Source organism: Portunus trituberculatus, chromosome 5 (genome assembly GCF_017591435.1).
Source record: "Portunus trituberculatus isolate SZX2019 chromosome 5, ASM1759143v1, whole genome shotgun sequence".
Lineage (NCBI taxonomy): Eukaryota > Metazoa > Arthropoda > Malacostraca > Decapoda > Portunidae > Portunus > Portunus trituberculatus.
This window is the reverse complement of record NC_059259.1, coordinates 11,229,796-11,246,117: the sequence shown is the minus strand read 5'-3', so window position 1 is coordinate 11,246,117 and position 16,322 is coordinate 11,229,796. Positions and strand designations below refer to the sequence as shown.

The window sequence follows — 16,322 nt, the reverse complement described above, 5'->3', positions numbered from 1 at the left end:
TCTGTCTGTCTGTCTGTCTGTCTGTCTGTCTGCCTGCCTGTCTGTCTATCCGTCTCTGTCTGCGTGTCTGTCTGTCTTTCCTTCTGTTTGCGGTAGTAACTGTTGAATAAGAGCAGGTACACACCTCCAGATCTACACTACTGTACAGGGTGTAGTACCTTTTCCGGCCTTCTTGGTGATCGTGGTCAAAGTTTCTCTGACATGAAAGAAGAAGTCAACCGGTTCTGATGTCTTTCCTACTTGCATTATTATATATTCTTTTAGAAGCGGTAAAGATCTTTAATTTCCTCTCCTATTAACTTTATCGCCTTACCTGGTATCCTTAGTAACAGTAGAGAAAAACATTAACAAAGATTAAACACGAAATGAACAAATGAAAACTATAAGAGAGAGAGAGAGAGAGAGAGAGAGAGAGAGAGAGAGAGAGAGAGAGAGAGAGAGAGAGAGAGAGAGAGAGAGAGAGAGAGAGAGAGAGAGAGAGAGAGAGAGAGAGAGAGAGAGAGAGAGAGAGAGAGAGAGAGAGAGAGAGAGAGAGAGAGAGAGAGAGAGAGAGAGAGAGAGAGAGAGAGAGAGAGAGAGAGAGAGAGAGAGAGAGAGAGAGAGAGAGAGAGAGAGAGAGAGAGAGAGAGAGAGAGAGAGAGAGAGAGAGAGAGAGAGAGAGAGAGAGAGAGAGAGAGAGAGAGAGAGAGAGAGAGAGAGAGAGAGAGAGAGAGAGAGAGAGAGAGAGAGAGAGAGAGAGAGAGAGAGAGAGAGAGAGAGAGAGAGAGAGAGAGAGAGAGAGAGAGAGAGAGAGAGAGAGAGAGAGAGAGAGAGAGAGAGAGAGAGAGAGAGAGAGAGAGAGAGAGAGAGAGAGAGAGAGAGAGAGAGAGAGAGAGAGAGAGAGAGAGAGAGAGAGAGAGAGAGAGAGAGAGAGAGAGAGAGAGAGAGAGAGAGAGAGAGAGAGAGAGAGAGAGAGAGAGAGAGAGAGAGAGAGAGAGAGAGAGAGAGAGAGAGAGAGAGAGAGAGAGAGAGAGAGAGAGAGAGAGAGAGAGAGAGAGAGAGAGAGAGAGAGAGAGAGAGAGAGAGAGAGAGAGAGAGAGAGAGAGAGAGAGAGAGAGAGAGAGAGAGAGAGAGAGAGAGAGAGAGAGAGAGAGAGAGAGAGAGAGAGAGAGAGAGAGAGAGAGAGAGAGAGAGAGAGAGAGAGAGAGAGAGAGAGAGAGAGAGAGAGAGAGAGAGAGAGAGAGAGAGAGAGAGAGAGAGAGAGAGAGAGAGAGAGAGAGAGAGAGAGAGAGAGAGAGAGAGAGAGAGAGAGAGAGAGAGAGAGAGAGAGAGAGAGAGAGAGAGAGAGAGAGAGAGAGAGAGAGAGAGAGAGAGAGAGAGAGAGAGAGAGAGAGAGAGAGAGAGAGAGAGAGAGAGAGAGAGAGAGAGAGAGAGAGAGAGAGAGAGAGAGAGAGAGAGAGAGAGAGAGAGAGAGAGAGAGAGAGAGAGAGAGAGAGAGAGAGAGAGAGAGAGAGAGAGAGAGAGAGAGAGAGAGAGAGAGAGAGAGAGAGAGAGAGAGAGAGAGAGAGAGAGAGAGAGAGAGAGAGAGAGAGAGAGAGAGAGAGAGAGAGAGAGAGAGAGAGAGAGAGAGAGAGAGAGAGAGAGAGAGAGAGAGAGAGAGAGAGAGAGAGAGAGAGAGAGAGAGAGAGAGAGAGAGAGAGAGAGAGAGAGAGAGAGAGAGAGAGAGAGAGAGAGAGAGAGAGAGAGACGAGTTTCACATCTCATTGACGCTCGAGGGGTGACCAATCTCTACGCCGCCCAAGTCCGATCCGTCATGGAGTATGCTCCTCTGACTTGGTCGTCTTGTCCCCCTTCCTACCTTGGCCTCCTTGACAAGGTCCAAGACCGTGCCCGGCGGCTCATCTCTACTAAGGTTCTCCCAGACGAGCAAGCTCCCCTCCTACAACCTCTACAGCACAGGAGAGATGTGGCAGGTCTGTGTGCCACCTACAAGATCCACAAGGAGGGCGCCCCACACCTCTCTGCTCTCCGGCAGCCGTGGGCCGCGCCTCACCCCCACAGCACGAGGGAGGCTTGCACGGAGAATCACCTCACTGTTCCATTCGCCAGGACGGAGACCTTCCTCCGTTCTTTTGTGCCAAGATACACTAGGCTTTGGAACAACTTAGTGAGTGATACAGATATACACAAGGCTCCTACTCTTCAGAAATTTAAGTGTGAGGCTAATAAATGGCTAAAAGTGTAATAGCGTATTGTTTTAAATGAAAGTGTATCTTTTGAAATGAAAATGTTGGCCTTCAAAAGTGAATGTGTGACTTTCGGCAAGGAAAAAATTTAACTAAGTAAATGTGAATCTTTCAAGGAAAAAGATAATTAGTGAAAAGTGAAAGGGGCGTGTACTCGTATATCCCAGAAAGTCTATGTAACAAATGGCATCTTGTATTATTGTGTGCAATTTTTACTATTTAGTTTATATAACTATTTTACTATTTTGTATTGCATTGCATTTCTCATGTACTAATATTATGTCAAAGATAGAGAGAGAGAGAGAGAGAGAGAGAGAGAGAGAGAGAGAGAGAGAGAGAGAGAGAGAGAGAAGAAAATGTTGGCAGGAGCAGCTTGCACGGTTCCCAGCAGGGAGTGAAGGGAAGGCGGGCGGCGGGAGCGTGAAGTGCCACTCTCAGAAGAAGAGGGAAGGAAATAAGAAGAAAAGTGGCATTTGTAGTGATGAAATACTGTTACTCTTTTTCTAGCCTTTCCAGACGATACAAATCTATCATTTTCCTGCCTTGATCCACTCATTTCCGGCGTCAATTCTACTCTTTTCTGCCTTAACCCTTTCATTACTGGAACGCATTTTTGCCATGACTTTTTGGTGTGATTAGACGATTTTATTTACATTAGGAAGGGTCTATGAAGGTGAAAAGATCAATGACCAGAGTCTTCACTATTTATATCCCCACATAAGCTTCTGAAGCTGTATAAAGTCGCCAATTACTAAACAGAATGAATATAAAAACACATCCTGGTACTGACGGGGTTAATTCATGAGACAAATGTACCTCATTTATACCCTTGTTCAGCCCTCATGAGGTGCCTGTAAAGGAGCACCGGTGATCCGAGCGGCACTCAAAAGGTTTTCAAGCGGCACTCAACACCACGCGCGCTCCAGCCCCGCTAATACCTGGTGCGTTTGTCCGTCAGTGTGGTGCGGGTATACCTAAGTAATACCTCGGGGCTAAATGAACCAAACTCCCTTGTCTTTTTTTTTTTTTTTTTTTTTTTTTTTTTGTGTGTGTGTGTGTGTGTGTGTGCTACAAGTAGTCATGTGGTAGTGGAGCACATGTGTAGAGGTAGGTGTGTATTTGTAGATGTGTGGTGCTAGGAGCAGGTGTGTGGTAGTGGAGTGTGTGTGTGTGTGTGTGTGTGTGTGTGTGTGTGTGTGTGTGCGCGCGCGCGCTGGCTGTCACCCAACACGCTCTAGTCCTTGTCTTGGTTTCTGCGTCACAAAATAAGAGTGACAAACACAGCTGAGAGTAATATTGAGTTATGTAATAGTGTTACGCTGGTGTCGGTGTTCGTTCAGCGGGAAAGGTCTGCACTAGGGCAGGGCAGATGTGTAGAGGTAGGTGTGTATTTGTAGATGTGTGGTGCTAGGAGCAGGTGTGTGGTAGTGGAGCAGATGTGTAGAGGTAGGTGTGTAGTGGTAGAAGTAGGTGTGTGACGGGAGGTGTGTGGCAGTAGACGTAAATATCCTTCCTTCCTACTTCCTCAGTCATTCCCTTATCATCAGCTTCCTTCATTTCATTTTATGTTATTCTTATTATTCTTATTTCTCTGTCAATGTGTCACCTCAATCTTTCAGTTAGTAACTAAACGATATATATATATATATATATATATATATATATATATATATATATATATATATATATATATATATATATATATATATATATATATATATATATATATATATATATATATATATATATATATATATATATATATATATATATATATATATATATATATATATATATATATATATATATATATATATATATATATATATATATATATATATATATATATATATATATATATATATATATATATATATATATATATATATATATATATATATATATATATATATATATATATATAAGAAAAGAGGTAAGCTGCAAGAGACCACCAGGTCTACACGCGGCAGTCCTTGTGTGATCAAAGCTCCCTATTGACTCAGCCCTGACTACATGACCACTGAGTCCGTTCCACTCATCAACCACTCTGCTTTGTTAAAACCCTTATACCACTTAAATACTTCTATCAGGTCTCCTCTTAACCTACGTCTCTCTAAGGAATGCAGATTGGGTTTGTTCAGTCTCGCTTCATAGGGAATATCCCTCACCCCCTGTATCTTTTACATATCGTCCTTTGCACTGACTCCAACAGACCTATATCCCTCCTATCATGTGGGGACCAGAATTGTACTGCATAGTCCAGATGTGGCCTGACCAGCATTTTTGTTTTCCCCTTTCGTGTTTTGTGCAGGTGTTTTTGTGGGCTGTGGTTCAAGTCCTCACACAAAGAGTGGAGGATGAATGGAGTGGAGTCAGTAATTGGGTTGTTAGTGGTGAGTCAACGGCAGTGTTCACAGATTACACAGCTTTATGGATGAGGATGGCTGGTGGAGATGGCTGGGTGTGCTTTACAGAGGGACTGCCACGTGTAGGTGTGACGGCTTACTGTAGCTTCCCTTATCTGATTATTTCCTCATGTTTTCCTTCTCATGAAGCAGGTAACTAGCCTGTATTCAGAAACATTATGCTCTCTCACCACCACTATTTTCCAAGGCCACAGAGATGACTAGGTAGAGCTCTCCTGTTAATAATGCACAAATCTTAACAATCTGTCACTACAACCGTAAAACACACCACTCTTCCTCCCTTTCCCTCACAGAACACTCACAATTCACTCTCTTTCTTTTCTTCCTTCACGAAATAAGTCTTCTTCACCTCACAGAACACCACACACTAACTCTCCCTCTCCCTCTCTCCCTCACAGAACACTCACAATTAACTTTCTTTCTTCCCTTCCCTCACCAAACACACCACTCTTCCTCCCTCTCCCTCGCACAACACTCCAAAAGAACACCCCCCCCCAACACACACACACACACACACACACACACACACACACACACACACACACACACACACACACACACACACACACACACACACACACACACACACACACACACACACACACACACGCACACACACCGTGTAGTGTAGTGGTTAGCACGCTCGACTCACAATCGAGAGGGCCGGATTCGAGTCCCGGTAAGCGGCGAGGCAAATGGGCAAGCCTCTTAATGTGTGGCCCCTGTTCACCTAGCAGTAAATAGGTACGGGATGTAACTCGAGGGGTTGTGGCCTCGCTGTCCCGGTGTGTGGAGTGTGTTGTGGTCTGTTAAGTGTGTTCACCTAGCAGTAAATAGGTACTGGATGTAACTCGAGGGGTTGTGGCCTCGCTGTCCCGGTGTGTGTGTTGTGGTCTCAGTTCTACCCGAAGATCGGTCTATGAGCTCTGAGCTCGCTCCGTAATGGGGAAGACTGGCTGGGTGACTCTAAAAGAAACAGGAACAGCAAAGATATCCACGAACAAAGGAGCTTTTCACATGAGCACCCCTTCGTATAACATCAAGATAGATGAATTTATACCAATCATTACATGCATGCGTTGCTACGCCTTGGAGGACCACACAACTAACAATTGCCCCCTCCCGAAAGACTATACAGTGTGTTCTAAATGCGGTAGTAAAGAACACACCTGGAAAAACTGCAAGACACATAAAAAAAAATGCCTTAACTGTTCAGGACCTCACAGAACTTTGGCCAATAAATGCCCCCAAAGAAAAGAGACCAAAAGGAAACAAAAGAAAAATATTGCTAACTACAGTCAAGCTGTGAAAACTAACAACAATAATAATACACTTCTGCATCTGACATGCTTAAGAAAGATACAGCATCAACCATTCTTACGTGCAGCATTCACTCCCACATTATCAACCTTGCAAATCCTGGAACTTACAATGACGAACTGAATAGAGTAGTCAAACTAAACAACATACTTCAAATAATCATGCCAAAAAACCCGCCGTCAAAAGAAATCCTAAGCCTGGCAGCGTCAGCACCAGCACCACTAAAACTAAATGAACAAGAGGATCATTCTAACGATGAGGAAGAAGAAATAGAAGAAGTAGAGGTCGAAGAAGAAAGGGAACAAGAAGATGCAAAACCAATAAAAATAAGTGTGAAAGGCATAGGGATACAAATAATAACAAATAAGAGCATTGGATGGCCCAAAGGAACTCTACCATAAACAAATCATAGAAGGCAAAGAAGGGAATTACAAATTCATATTCACTTCAACAGCGTACGGTGAGGAGGAAATATATCACTTGCTAAAGAACAACGATACAGATCTCACCGAAGTTTGGGCAACAGAAGATGACTCAATATTCAGGAAAATACGCAATGGACTTCATTAATAAATTCATATAAAATCAGAGGAGCATTTTATTGAAAATCGCCTTGGTGGTTTTGTTCCCAAAACTTTAAACTTTAATTTACTGCCAAGTAGAACCTTGTATAAAAAATTTCCATAAAGAATTATATTTTTAAAATTATATCAATTTAATAGTTTAAAAAATTCACTACGCTTGATACGTACCTGGGAAAAATAAAACGGCTTCAGGAATTAAACTATTATGTAATGGGTAATCATCCATGAAATTACCAATGAGATTAAAAAAAGTATTAAAAAGCTTCACTCTTGAACAGCTCCAACTCCCTTAAGAAAAAACTCCACCTGCAAAAGGACGTAAACAACATAGAAGACAAAACCCCTTCTAACTAAGCACATCACTCAACACTCACACACACTAACACACTCATAGACACATCCACTCCAACAAACACTTCAACATAGACACTATTAACATCATACAACACAACGTACACACATGGAAGACAAACAGAGTCACACTTACCGACACATACCTTCAACACAATCCACATATAATTCTACTCAACAGCACTGGGCTAAAAAAAACAACGAAACTATACAAAATCTCAGGTTATACAACTTACACATTAAATACGTCCAACGAACTACAAGATGGATCAACACTATTAATAAAAACCTCACTAAAACACAAAATAACTGACAGTTTTGACACTGACATTGTACAAGCAACAATAACCACCAACACTGTAACAATCAACATATACCACATACCTTCCACCTCGGAGACCTTTCCTTCCTTTTCCTGACTTCCACAGAATAGCATCACAAAACACACCTTCTTACTTAATGGGCGATCTAAATGCACACCATCCCATTTTAAACTATAACAACTCAAACAATGTAGGAAAAGCTATTAAAAACTTATAGATTATAATAAACTCAATCCCCTTGGCCCACACTTTCCGACTTTCATAAGCCAAACAAGCTCCAGCACACCAGATTTCATTCTCAGGAACAACGAAGCATTCCATAACCTAGAAATAAAACAAGGCCCCATCACAACCTCTGATCATCTTCCCATTACTAAAACTATCACCGCCCAAGCCATAAAATCACATATTAAACCAAAACCTAATTTTAAACTTGGTGACTGGGACAAATTTAAACAAGAGATCTGGGAAAACACTAATTCCTTAACACAAACCCAAACATGTCTACACAAGAAACAAACCAAATAACCAAATAACCTGGACTAACGTTATCACTAAAGCGATGCACAACCATATACCAAGTACAACACACAAAAAAAAAAAACAACAACAAAAATCAATAATAAATATACAATAAAAAAAAACTACAATTCAGGGAGAAAAAAATCAATAAAAACCAATACGGGTGGACTGCTCACAAATACAGAACTCTGAAAATAATACAAAGAGCAATAAAGAAAGAATGTTACAACCAACACAACAAAAACTGGGAAAACTAAATAAAAAGACTGACATATCTAATTAAGGAGCCCAAGTCATTCTGGAATCATATAAAAGATACAAAGGAAATCACTCTCCATATGCACCATACATAATACATAACAACAACAAAGTTTACGATGAGACAGAAAAAGAAACATTTTTCAGACATTATGGAGTCAAACATTCAGAATATCTCCAGAAGAAAATTTAAAGTTTAACCAAAACACAGACATAACAATCAATACCTACATAAATACTCATCAGGAACAATTTTCATCTTATCCTAATGGAGACCTAACACGCTTAAATCATGCTGATCCACTAGTCACAGAAATCTCCCGAGAAACACTGCAAAACACAATAAAAACTCTAAAAACCAACACACTGGGACACTCAAAAATAAATAAAACTATTCACTTACACCTACCAGCAGTAACAATAAAAAGGTTATCAGAACTATTTAACATCTCCTTATCAATGGGTTACTTTCCTGATTTATACAAACACTCCAAAATAAAACTAATACCTAAATCTAACAATTCACCAACAGATCCTTCAAACTACAGACCAATCTCATTATTAGAAGTCCCAGGAAAATTATTTGAAAAAATAATCAATAACAGACTTAAATCACATTTAGAATGCCATAACCTTTTACCTCCCTCACAACACGGCTTCCGACAACACAGATCCACTAACACAGCTATAGCAACATTAACAGAAACAGTAGCAAACTCTCTCACACAAAATAAAATCTGCACAATTGTTACAAGAGATATTTCAAAAGCATTTGATAAATAGTCTCCCTATATACATCAAACTATTAAGCTCATTCCTAGACAACAGATCAGAAAAAAAAAAAATGATCTCTACACTCGAAGGACTTCCATTTCCACTATCAAGCGGCGTACCACAGGGATGCAACTTATCCCCAACACTTTTCAACATATATACTGCCGACATTCCAGAACCCGGCCCGCACTGTACAGATATCGCATAAGCAGATGACATTACACAAATCATGTGTCAACCAGGAAAAAAAAAAAAAAAACAAGAAATATCTAACTAAAAAGATAGAAACAAATAAAGAAAATTAGCATCTTTGAAAACATCTGGAAGATACAAACAAATATGAACAAATTCGCCATTTTACTCATATCTCTACATTAACTACTATACCTGTATCAATCAACAATAACATACTTCCGCACGCCCACACAGCAAACATACTCGGCTTTCATGTTAACAACAGAGGATACAACAAGCAAATAATTCATAATAAGAAAAAAAGTTGAATTAGCACTACAAACAATCAAAAGATTCTAAAAAATTGACACAAAACTCAAACTTCAGTTAGTTAAAACATGTTTACTTTCCATCCTAATCTATCCTGCATACCCAATACTACCACTTTAAGAAAAACATTATCAAGACTACAAACAACGTAAAACGAAGCTTTGAGATTCGCACTCAGTGACATATCCCTACACCTACACTTCCCAAGAACTGCATGAAATTACCAATATCACACCAATGAACACAATACTATACAAACAAGCATAAAAAAAACAAGACAAATTAGAAACAACACTGCAAGACACAGCAGAAAACCTAAATAACAATGAAAGCCACTCCTGGTTCAGAAAGACAGTAAAAATACTTAATAACCCAGAACCACAACCAATATATTCATTCATATAGAAACTCCGCATTACTTCTTCCCCTTTTATTCGAGAAGCCGCTTCATAAGCCATGAAATAGTAAAGAGCGAGTGACCTAATACATAATATCGAAAAACAAAAAGTAAAACAGCAAGCCCGTCATCTATTATTCTGACTATATTTCCTTTCACCAATCCTTTTTACCCCCTACCCTTCTATGCTCCAACCTATATACTCTTATTTCCCCCAAACTATCAATCCTCCCCTATACTACTACTACTACTACTACTACTCTGCTCTCTCTGCTCTCGGCTTCCCCGTTCTTCCGTGAGGACAGTCTGGTCCTCCGGCGCTCTTCTCCCGCAAGTTCTTCCTGTGAAGGGACAGTTGGTCCCTTCTCCGTCTCCCCGGCCAGCTATGTGGTGACTCGTCGTCTTCCTTGTATACGATCTCCGCCCTTCGCCCCCATGTCATCGCAGTGTGTCTTCTCTGCCTCTGCTTTCGTTGTGTGTGTGACACCTTGTGCTCGGTAATGTACTGTATTACACCCCAATAAACTAAAGGAGTTGTGCTAAGTGTTTCATGCTTCCTGCCTGTCTGATTAAGTCCTTCTTGAGTATTTGTACCTCGCTACCCCTCGCTAGTCACGGACCTTCGCCAGCATTATCCCTGGATCTGTTGCTGCCCTGTCCAGTGCTGTCCTGCCGCTGAGGTTGAGTGAGTACCTGTCGCGGCTGTGGAAGCTGAGTCAGGAGGTTGGGGGTGGCGTAACAGTGGTGTCAGGGAGACGGCGACTATAACAATAATAATATATCCAGTAGCACAAGACTAGTCCTCGGTGATAAAACATCCAGCAAAGCTCGATAATCTTTTTAATACATAACTATTGTGTAATTTCGTGAGATGAAGTAGCTACAGACTTTTACATATCAATGTAAAACTGTTAGTTTCTTAAATTTCCACATTTCATCTGCAAGACGCACAGAACCTTTTCATTGGCGCTGTAATGTAGTTGTAATAGTATTCGTAATTCAAGTATTGCCTCTGTCTCGAGGTACGTTTCACTGCCTCTTTGTATCGTAACCATTGATGTTTGTTATCATTATCATTATTACCTTTATTAACTCAATATTTGATATATGTATGTATATTACATAAAATACTCTAATTAGGCTATGAATTGATAAAACATGTAGAACACATGCCAAAGTAGAATTCAACTCTGGCAAATCGCATTGACTGTAGATCAAATACCATAGTACCGAGTCTTGTACAGCGAGGTGGCGGGAGGACGGGAGGCACGTAGTTGGCAAGTTCAGAAAAGCAATTAACGAGAAAATAGCAGAAAATGCAACACTGCGGCGATAACAGAAAGACGAGTCAACCAGTTCGAGGAGTTGGTGAGATGAAAAGCTTTTGATTCCAGCCTTCACCACAGTACTGTAAGTGGACCCCCAACACACACACACACACACACACCATCACTAGTAAGGGAAGTGGGTTACAATCAAAAGCCACATGACAGTAATACAACTGCTCTTTATTAAAACAATTATACTATAAACTTATTACATATACTACATGTCATTTTTAAAAGTACATCCATTTAAAAAAAAAAAATGAAAAAAGTAGAAAGTTGAAAAAAATTAAATCGGAAAAAAAAAAAACGAAGAGAAAAAAAAGAAAAACATAGAAGAGAACAAGAAAGAACAGTTGCACCTACATTAATTTAAAAGCACACTTTAAGCATTAGAGTACAATTTATACATTAGGGTAATTACAAATATTATCGACTAAGGTGTTATGTAAAGATGGGCGCAAAAAAACAAATTTGATGCCTTTTTTTGGCCCATTATTCATTCTCCTTCATCATCATCAACATCATCATCATCATCATCGTAATATTGTGGTGGTGGTAATGGTGGTGGTGGTGGTGGTGGTGGTAGTGGTGGCGGTGGTGGTTGCACTGAGTGAGCTACTGCAAATGTGGCTAATCACCTCCACTCTCTCTCTCTCTCTCTCTCTCTCTCTCTCTCTCTCTCTCTCTCTCTCTCTCTCACAAGCCTCAGCTCTAAAGGTTAACTGGAAAAATAAATAATAATAAAAAAATGAAAATCCATTAATAAAGTTTTCTCTCTCTCTACAACACAGAATAAGGTAAAGTCTCTCTCTCTCTCTCTCTCTCTCTCTCTCTCTCTCTCTCTCTCTCTCTCTCTCTCTCTCTCTCTGTGTGTGTGTGTGGAAGGTAGGAAGGTATTTGAGACAAGCTGTAACATACATACATACATATATTTCTAATATTTTTTTAATTTAATATAAAAAAATGTAAGCTGAGAAAGTTGTCCTAGTTTCTTCAGTAGTGTGCATACGTGCATGCATACATTCATTCATTCATTCATACATACATACATACAAATACATATTTTCTTATTCCTCCCCCTCTCTTTCTTCTTCCTTGCTTTTATAATAATAATAATAATAATAATAATAATAATAATAATAATAATAATAATAATAATAATAATAATCAATACAGTTATTACCTCTGAAATATGAAAAAAAAAATGATTGGAAACTTGAGCAAGGGTGTGTGTGTGTGTGTGTGTGTGTGTGTGTGTGTGTGTGTGTGTGTGTGTGTGTGTGTGTGTGTGTGTGTGTGTGTGTGTGATGAGGGTTAGGGAAGGGTGTGGTGTGTGGTGAACAAAACAAACATATGGACCAGGTAACTCTCACACACACACACACACACACACACACACACACACACACACACACACACACACACACACGGTAATTAAGTATGCATATAATTCTAATCTAATTTCTTTCGATGGGAGGAGACAAAGGAGGAAGAGGAAGAGGAAGAGGAAGAGGAAGAGGAGGAGGAGGTGTATATAAAAACAATAAATAACGAAAATAAGAGCCCCAATAAAAACAACCACATTTTTTTCCATTCCATTATAAAAAAATAACTAAATAAGCAATAATTTCCCAAACAGACAACGTGTTACCATTTCTCGTTCATCTTTCCTTCACAAAACGTCAAAAGTCACATCTCTTTCCTTCATTAATCACTCATTGCTTTTTTTTCCCCCTTGCAATAAATAATTCATCTTTATTTCCTTTCATCATTGTCCATTTCCTTTCTATTTTTCTCTATTTCCTTTCTTCCTACTTCTTTTCCTTTCCATAAACATTCTTTGCATTTTTTTCCTTTTTCCGGTAATCATGGGTAAAGCTTTCACTATGCACTGGTAACTCACCCCCTAATACAATCACAAGGCTAAAGTATCTACTAGTTTATGTAGGTGGTGGCGGCGGCGGCGGCGGCGGCGGCAGCGAGTAGTAATATGTATAAACTAGTGTAGCCTGAATAGTAATGAGAAAAGTGTTTGCTATTTTTTGTTTTCATTTTTTTAAGGTTTGTTTTGGTTTGTCTTGTGGTATAAAGGGTGGGTTTGTTTGTTTGTTTGTTTTTTTTTTTTTTTACCAGTTTTCACTTTGCTTCTGTTGTTCTTTTCTTAATTTCTAAAAAACAGCGCATCTTTTTTTTTTCCATTTCCCGACAGCGCGTTTTCAATCTTTTCTTTACATTTTTTCTATTTCTTTTCACTAACTCAATTATATCACAAAATTCCAGTTTATTTTTCTCCCCTCCATTTCTGATCACACTACAAAATTCCTTGCTTTTCCTGCATTGCTTCACCCGTCTCTTATTTATGACTACATTTGTTTTCCACTTTTCACAATCAACGTAGAGTCTCATTTTATTTTCCTTAGTAGCAGTGGTGGTGGTGGTGGCGGTGGTGGCTTAAAACAAACACCACACACACACAAACACACGCACGCACACACATGCAGTCTTTACCCTGGTGTTTGAAAGAGTAACAATGAAATTAAACAAAAACATCTGCCTGAGGTTTAAGAAGCTCTGATGGAGGAAGAGGAAGAGGAAGAGGAAGAGGAAGAGGAAGAGGAGGAAGGGAGGAGATACCTGATAAAAACCACTGTATATTCAATGTTTTTTTGTTTTTTTTTAGATTTTAATTTTTCTAAGGTAGTGGTGAGTGTGGTGGTAGTAGTGGTGGTGGTGGTGGTGGTGGTTATAGTGACAAAAAGACACACACACGCACACACTCACTCATTCACACACTCCTAACTTTATGTATCAATGTATGAGTGAGTATCCAGCCTAGTTGAGTCTATCACTAGTGTGGTGGGCTGAGTCATACAGATACATATACATACTCTATACATATCCTGTTTGCTAAGTTGTGTTTCATTCCTCTGATGTCCACAAGCCAAGGAATAATAATAAAGATAATGATAAAAATAAGTGAATTTAAGATGTATATGGCAACAAGACTTACTTTCTCTCTCACACACACACACACACACACACACACACACACAGCAAAGGGACTACATAACGAAGGAAATGGGAAAGGGATGGGATGGAAAGGGATGGAAGGGTTAATATTACAAGAAAATAACACCAAATCTATTCAACACCTGTCACTTTTTTGTTTTGTTTTTCTTTTTTTTTCCATTACGTTTGTGAAATGAGAGATGACAAGAAATAGAAATCCAAAACACCTGAACACCTTTCCCTCTGTGTGTGTGTGTGTGTGTGTGTGTGTGTGTGTGTGTGTGTGTGTGTGTGTGTGTGTGTGTGTGTGTGTGTGTGTGTGTGTGTGTGTAGATAGATAGATAAGGTAACTCTCTCTCTCTCTCTCTCTCTCTCTCTCTCAGTCTCTCTCTAAAAGCTGAATCTCAGTAAACAATTTCTCTCTCTTCTCTCTCTCTCTCTCTCTCTCTCTCTCTCTCTCTCTCTCTGCAGTGCCTTTAGCCTAACCTAACCATCACAGAAATATACCACTACAGCTGAGGCACACACAGGCCCAAACTTGCTGCCCAAAGAGATGCTAATGCCTACTGCTGGACTCTGGGGCTTGGCACTGGCAGGAGGAGGAAGAGGAGGAGGAGGAGGAGGAGGAGGGAGGAGGGAGGAGGAGGAGGAGGAGGAGGAGAAGGTTAATGTTTTTGGTTCTCTGTGCATGTAAAAAGCAAATATAATGATGGTGATAGTAGTAATGACAATAATAATGGTGGTGGTGGTGGTTGTGGTGGTGGTGGTAATAATAATAATAATAATAATAATAATAATAATAATAATAATAATAATAATAATAATAATAGCAGTAATAGTAAATAACAAAAATGATAATAAAGTCAGTGTTTTGAAAAGAAATTCCATCATATTATCACTCAGCAAGAACAAAAACACAAAAAAGACAATAATAATGAACAAATTCTATCTAGAGTTACCATTTCCCTCTCCCAAAACAACAATGATGACAATGATGATGACAATGACAATGACACACACACCGACACCCGCCCACTGCATTAACACCTCACTGCCTCATTAGGACAGCTTCTCAAGGCCCCAGCAATGCCCCGGCAGATTGTGGGGGTGTTGTCCTCCTGGCTGTGTTAAACTACCGATAAAAAACACAACACCCTTAGTAAACCTGGTAACTTCCACTAGAGGCTCTTAAAAGGTTGGGGCGATCAACGCAGAACTCTCTTTAAACTACCGGTAAAATCTTAAAGATGCCATTGAAAATTTGACTCGTTTTCTCTTGAGCCTTTCGATAAACATTTTGAGTTGAAGGCTATAAGAAAAACAATTATTTTTTGTTGTAATATCAAGTAAAATCATGAAAACTAACCCTATATTTTTTTCCTCCTGCATCTTTATATATTTTTCTTTCTCCAGCATCTTTGTCATTATACCTGAAATATAAACGTTTTGAGAGTTGAAGGCTATAAGAGAAATGATTCCTTCTTGCAGTAATCTTGAGTAAAATCATGAAAACTAACCCTACATTTTTCCCTCCTACGTCTTTGTATACTTTTTTTCTTCTGCGTCTTTGTCATTATACCCGAAATATAAAAATTTTGAGAGCTGAAGTGTATAAGGGAAACAATTCCTTCTTGCAGTAATCTTGAGTAAAATCTTCAATACTAATCCCGCCCCTTATTTTCCTGTGCTTGTGTTATTGTCCCTGGAATATAAACACTCTGAATCAAGAACTATAAGAGAAACAAATCTTCCCTGCACTAAATTCTTGTCCTTATTATATTTTAGCCTCATGTCCTTAAATAAAAACTCTCGCACTGCACAAGGCGAGCGTTGAGGTAAAACACACAAACGCATGTACTCGTTATCCGTTTGTCTGGTAAAAAGAAGCGTTCCTTGATCTGTTTGGCAAGTCCCGTCAGTTGAGAGGTTTCAATTCCATGTGGTGACCCAGTAAGAGGTTCTGATCCTATATAGAAGTCAGTGAAAAGGTTCTGATCCCATACAGAGACAATAAAGAGGTTCTAATCCCATACAGGAGTTAGTAAAATGGTTCTAATTCTGTATATGACTTGGTAAAAATGTTCTGATTCTATATATGAGTCAGAAAATGTTCTAATTCTGTACAGGAGTCAGTTAAAAAGGTTCTGATTCGCTATAATGACTGAGGTAAGATAAGAAGGTTCTGATCCCCTTGAGGTCAGTTAGCCCAGAGGTTATGATTCTATGTAGTGACTGAATAAAGAAGTTTCAGTATTATATATAGCTCAATTTTAGGTTCCAGTACCATGTGGACTCAATAAA

The 16,322-nt window shown here is 39.5% G+C and overlaps 1 long non-coding RNA gene across 1 annotated transcript in view; it reads left to right on the top strand.

The window, feature by feature from the left end:
• The window catches only part of LOC123513468, a 15,388-nt gene extending 3,463 nt beyond the window's left edge, over positions 1 to 11,925 (top strand). Inside the window, exon 2 of the long non-coding RNA XR_006677376.1 lies at positions 11,816 to 11,925. This is a non-coding gene — a long non-coding RNA (uncharacterized LOC123513468). The remainder of the gene's footprint in view (positions 1 to 11,815) is intronic.
• Positions 11,926 to 16,322: the final 4,397 nt, after the last annotated feature.